Source organism: Oryctolagus cuniculus, chromosome Y (assembly GCF_051225735.1).
Source record: "Oryctolagus cuniculus isolate XC-2025 breed Fujian yellow rabbit chromosome Y, ASM5122573v1, whole genome shotgun sequence".
NCBI lineage: Eukaryota > Metazoa > Chordata > Mammalia > Lagomorpha > Leporidae > Oryctolagus > Oryctolagus cuniculus.
The window spans coordinates 13,769,531-13,775,884 of NC_142889.1; the positions used below are offsets into that span (position 1 = coordinate 13,769,531).

The window sequence follows — 6,354 nt, forward strand, 5'->3', positions numbered from 1 at the left end:
GTCCTCAGTCAGTGACATACTCATTTGCACTCTGCATGAACTGCACAAAGGAATTGTTCAGTCCTCACTGTAAGCACAAATCTCACCTCAATGACCATCCCAGGCAATCAGGGACCTCTGGGCATGTGAAGCTGCACACAGTAATTGCCCAGAAACCCAGGTACATTCTGTGACCTCTTATGCAGTCACAGATTTCCCACTATCTCAGCACACAGGACTCCCACATTCATGGTGTGCAGAGGATACAAGCACTCCATTAGTCTGTCACTTCCACAGAGAAACTGAGATGCTCTCAGAGCCAGCTGCAGTTTTAACTTCAGAACCTATGATATGTTGAGAGACTAGGGCACCTCCTATTAGGGTACCCAGACACCTGAATTCTCCCAGCCCTACACAAAGTCAGTGGGGAACATGAAATTTTACTTTGGTTAAATTCCTGGATCACATGCTTGCACAATGGCCACCAGCCACAGCCCTTCCCATTTCACAATCATGCTTTCTCCCCACAGACTGCCATGCAGGAACATACAAGAATCTCTGCAGCCAGTACAGAGGTCAGAATGACTCTTTCACCCTACCCATTGCCTGCTGTGTTCACCAGTACTGCTGCGGGTGCCTCTGCTGACAAGATTGTATTTTATCTGCACCAGTTGCTGGGTGTACACTCACTCTCTTCTTGTTAAAATGGTGCCCAACCTCTCTCAGCCACTTGCTGGGCACTGTTGTGAGAGGATCAGGAGAAGAAGACTTGCCCCTTTTTTCCACTGTGGTTATCAGGCACCCTGTTCTGCTTTGGGCTCCAGTCCATAACGAAAGACAGTGAAGGCCACTAAGCCCTCTCTCTGGTTAAATAGCCAGTGGCATGGGTCACTGCAGGCTGACTGCACCTTGCTTTGCAAAGCTGGTATTTTCTCTGGCTCTGCACTCATAGCTGTACATCTGCACTTTCCACACAGACTCTCCACTGCAGTTTTACCTCCAACTCTCCCCTGAGAATGCAGTTTCTCTACTTTTTAAAATATTGTTTTCCCCTAGCCCAGAGCAGACTGCACTTTCCATATTCCACATCTCGAAATGTTCAGAAGTCAAATTGTTGATCAGAGGATTACTCACAAACAGGAGAAGCAATTGACCCAATTAAAGAAATGCATACATGATCTGGATGAAAAATTTTACCATGTAATAGATATTGTTGAGAAATCAATCTGAAATATTAGAAATGAAGTATTCAATATGTCAAATATTAAAGAAATGTAAAGCCTTAACAACAGACTTGGTGACACAGGATAAAATATTTCTTAGCTAGAAGACAAATCTTTGAAATGCTTCTCAGAAAAGAAAGGAAAAAAAAAGAAAAACCAAAAATAGTGTTTGAGATTTATGGAATACCAATAAATGATATCAATCATATGTGTCTTAAGAATTACTGAGGCTATAGAAAGAAAAAATGGGTTAAAAGGCCTATTCAATGAAATAACAGAAAATTTATTGATTTAAATATTTAAATTGAAGTATAAATAGCAGATAGAACACCAAAAACACTGGGCCAGATATGATCCTCATCATGACTCATTATAGCCAAATTTTCTAAAGTAACACATAAAGAGAAGATCCCAAAATGTTCATGAGAAAAATGCCAGATTACCATCAAAGGATATCAAGGTAGATTGACAAGCTGATTTCTCATCAGAGATGCTATAAGTTGAGAGAGAGTGCAGAGATGCAGGTCAAGTCCTAAAAGAAAAAAAAAAGCCTAACCATAATACAATACCCAAGAAAAGCTCTGATGTATAATTGATGGTGAAATAAAGAACTTCCAAAACCAATAGAAATGGAAATAATTTGTCCACAATCTAGCCTTACAAATAATATTTCAGAACACACTACACACAGAAACAGAGAAAGATACATCATGAAAGGATGTGAAAACAGAAAATTTCCTAGTAAAATTACTAAGGAAATCCAAAATAAATAATTGGAATATTCATGGAAAAAAAACAGGGCCAAGTCATTGCTTATAACTAATAAACTTGAATGTAGAAGGCATAAATCCTCCAATTGGATGACATAGAATGGCTGAACAGTTTTTAAAAAAATCCATCTATTTTCTACTTACAAGAAACACACCTCATAGACTACCATGCAGACTAAATGTGAAAATATGGTAAATGATATCCCATGCTAATAGAAATAAAAGTGAACATAGTTACACTAATATCAGACATTAAATACTTTAACACAGAAACTGTTAAAAGAAACAAAGAGGCCAGCGCCACGGCTCACTAGGCTAATCCTCCACCTTGCAGCACCGGCACACTGGATTCTAGTCCCGGTCGGGGCACCGGATTCTGTCCTGGTTGCCCCTCTTCCAGGCCAGCTCTCTGCTGTGGCCAGGGAGTGCAGTGGAGGATGGCCCAAGTAGTTGGGCCCTGCACCCCATGGGAGACCGGGAGAAGAACCTGGCTCCTGCCATCAGATCAGTGTGGTGTGCTGGATGCAGCATACCAGCCGTGGCGGCCATTGGAGGGTGAACCAATGGCCAAAGGAAAACCTTTCTCTCTGTCTCTCTCTCTCATTGTCCACTCTGCCTGTCAAAAAAAAAAAAAAGAAACAAAGAAGGGCACTACTACTAATGATTAATGTATCTACTTAACAAACAGGAACATGTGATTATAGTAAATGTCTGTGTACCCAATGATAGGGAATCTGGCCATTTAAAACACATCAGAAAGGATCTTCAGGGAGACAGATTCAACTCAGTAGTAATGGGGGACTTCCACACCCACATTCATCAATGGACAAATCAAGTAGATGAAATGTAACAAATAAACAACAGAGATAATCTACACTTTTGACCAAATGGACCTAACTGATATCTACAGAACATTTCACCCCACAACTTCAGAGTACATGTTCTTTTCATTGATGCATGGAACTTTATATAGGATAGATGAAATGCTAGGCCATAAGAAATTTAAAGAAATGAAATTGCACCACATATACTTTCTGAGCCCAATGGAATAAAACTGTGAATTAAAAACTTCAGAAACTTTAGAAAAAAATGCAAACCTATAGAGAACTAAACATTATACCACTGAATGAACAGTGGATCATAGAAGTAATCAAAAGAGAAATCAATTTCTAAAAACAAATGAAGATTACAATATATCAAAATTTGAGATAAGGTAAAAGCTGTGTTAAAACTTTACTACCTACTGAAATAAATTTGAAAGCCATCAAACAAATGATCTATGATCATCTCAATAGTTCAGAAAAACAAGAACAAACCAAAAATGAGTAGGAGACAATAATAAACATTAGAAGAAACAAAATTGAAACAGATACAAAAGATTTGTGTAATGAATAACATTTTTTGAAAAAATAACCAAAATGTACATCCTTTTGTTCCACTCAACCATAAAATTGAGAAGACCAAAATTAATAAAATCACAGATGATAAATGAGGTATTACAATGGATACCACAGAAATAAAGTCACTAGGAATTACTATAGCAACAAATTGGAACATCTTGAAGTAATGGATGAATTTCTGGACATATAACACTTTACCAAATTGAGTCGTGAAGACACAGATAACCTAAATAAAACAGTGATTAAGCCAGAGCTACAATCAGTAACAAAGACAAAGCCAAAAAAAAAAACCCAAGATCAAATGGCTTCACTAATGAATTCTAATAACTTTTAAAGTATAATCCCAAGGCTTCTCAACCTATTCAAAACAATTGAAAGCATTTCCTCTAAGATCCAGAAGTAGGGTCCAGCACTGTGGCATAGTAGGTAAAGCCACTACCTGCAGTGCTGGCATCCCATATGGGCACTTGCTTAAGTACCTGCTGCTCCACTTCCAATCAAGCTCTCTGCTATGGCCTGGGAAAACAGTAGATGACCCAAGTCCTTTGCCCCCCTTACCCACATGGGAGACCCATGAGAAGCTCCAGTCTCCTGGTTCAGATTGGCCAAACTCCATCCATTGTGGCCATTTGGGGAGTGAACCAGCAGATGGAAGGCATCTCCATCTCTCTCTCTCTCTTTCTTTCTCTCTCTCTCTTCCCCCCTCTTTCCCTGTAACTCTACCTTTCAAAGAAATAAATATTTAAAAAATCATAGAATCAGACAAGGGTGCCCACTCTCATCATTTTGGAAGATTCTGTCAAAGGAATTAGACAGGAAAAATAATCAATGGGACTAGAACCCAGGGTGTTGACACTGAAGGCAGAGGATTAGCCTATTGAGTTGTGGCGCTGGCTATTTTTTTTTTGACTGACAGAGTTAGTGAGAGAGAGAGAGAGACAGAGAGACAGAGACAGAGAGAAAGGTCTTCCTTCTGTTGGTTCACCCTCCAGATGGCCGATCCGAAGCCAGGAGCCAGGCACTTCCTCCTGGTCTCCCATGCAGGTACAGGGCCCAAGCACTTGGGCCATCCTCCACTGCACTCCAGGGCCACAGCAGAGAGCTGGACTGGAAGAGGAGCAACTGGGACAGAACCAGTGCCACAACCGGGACTAGAACCCATGGTGCCAACGCCGCAGGTGGAGGATTAGCCAAGTGAACCACGGCGCTGGCAAAGTATTGAGTTTTATGTGAATATGTTTGAAAATTTTATATAGTTAAGAAGAGATCTTATTTAGCTTTTTTAATGTTATAGTGTGCTAAAGAACTAGTTATTTAACTTGATCACAAAGTTAAGGGGTGCATCATAAATAGAATGGCAAGGAAAAAAGATAATGGTAAAAAATGAGTGGAACAAAAATTAAATTAGTGCTGTCTTATAATGAAGGAAAGGATTGACAACTACAGAAATCAATGGATGCTCAGTTACAAATTTATTACATGAGGAGATATAACAATCAGAACTCACAATTTTGAAAACACACCTTCTTTCCCACCATGTCTTTTGTGGAGAGTGGGAAGCGTTCGGCACTGCACCACAGTTGCCTTGGCACCCCGGTGCCCTTTGCGGCTCCACATATCCTGCCTTCTCTCAGGGGGACAGTTGGGGTGAAGGCAAAGTCGACGACCAGGAGGGATGCAACCAAGTGGCCCACGACTTGAGAGAGTTCTCAGCTGGACCATCTTTGGAGTGCAAGAGAGGTTCTCTGTTCCCACCAGATGGAGATGGGTCACCGGTGCTGCCAGAGAAGCTCAATGCATCTTCCCGGCTGCTGTGGGAAGCCAAACCCCATCTCAGCAGTGGCCAGTTCAGGTCCTTTCTATTCTGTGTTCACTGCTGTTCGCCATCCTCCTCTCCTTTCTGCTCACCATCGTCTACCTGGCCATTAAAGAGTTGCATGCTGAGAATTTGAAAAATGAAGATGGTGTAGATGCTGGGCTGTTAGGGTTCTGGATGCTGCTTATAATATCCCTAACTGCTGGATTCTCCTGTTGCAGCTTTTCTTGGACAGTGACTTATTTGATTCTTTTGAACCAGGAATGTTTCCTCCTACTCCTCTTTCACCTGCCAGTCAAGAAACTGACTGGACACTCCTTCCACATGGGCGACAGCATGGCAATTTTGAATGGCATTGTGGCTGCTCATACTGTAGCATGGTGCCTCATGTATATCCATGCTGGAGCAATACTCTTGGCAAAATGTAGTCTAAATTGTTTCATAATAACAGGAAAGAACATCATTGCCTACTCAGAAGACTGAGAAGCCTAATGTTCATTATATGGTTCATCTGTGTGTCATCACACACTAAATAGTCATGCAATGAAAAAAAATAAACTAGAAAACCTCAATGCAAGAAATGTATGAACTCAATGAAGAGAAGGCAGATCAATCTTAGTATAATGAGGCTTGGAGCTAAAATTAACATTTCTTTACAAGAAAATGTTGGTGCATATGATCTTTCTTCTTTTGCACATTACCTATCAGACGTCTGCTTTTGAGGATGTATTTGTTAAAATCATTCACAATCATTCTAAGGAGTCACTGATTATTTTTGCCTAGTTGCTGAATTATTTTATCTACTGTCTATGAATAATGATGCTTCTTTAATTACTTTCTGAGCTACAAGTATTCCAAATCATTACCTCTGCGATTCTTTAGATTGCCTTCAGGGTGAAACTAAAGAGCTGCTAAAGAGTTCATTTAAGATGTAGCACAAATATCCCATAGTAAAATTTCTTCAGTTACTTAATTAAGATAAGAAAAAAAATTCAATTGTCATTTCATTTGTAAATGAATCCAACACATTGAAAAGTTATATATAATTGAAACTGATTGCTAAGAGTATGCTAACACATTTTACACAGATCCATTTAATTTTCATGTGCCACAAGAATATGCTCCTTTAAGCAGTAATGTTTTAGATAGGACATCAAGAACACATA

General features: G+C 39.9%; 1 pseudogene; it reads left to right on the plus strand.

Annotated features, from left to right (window-relative positions):
• Window positions 1-4,908: 4,908 nt before the first annotated feature.
• On the plus strand, window positions 4,909-5,671 carry LOC149119255 (ADP-ribosylation factor-like protein 6-interacting protein 6; annotated as a pseudogene).
• Window positions 5,672-6,354: the final 683 nt, after the last annotated feature.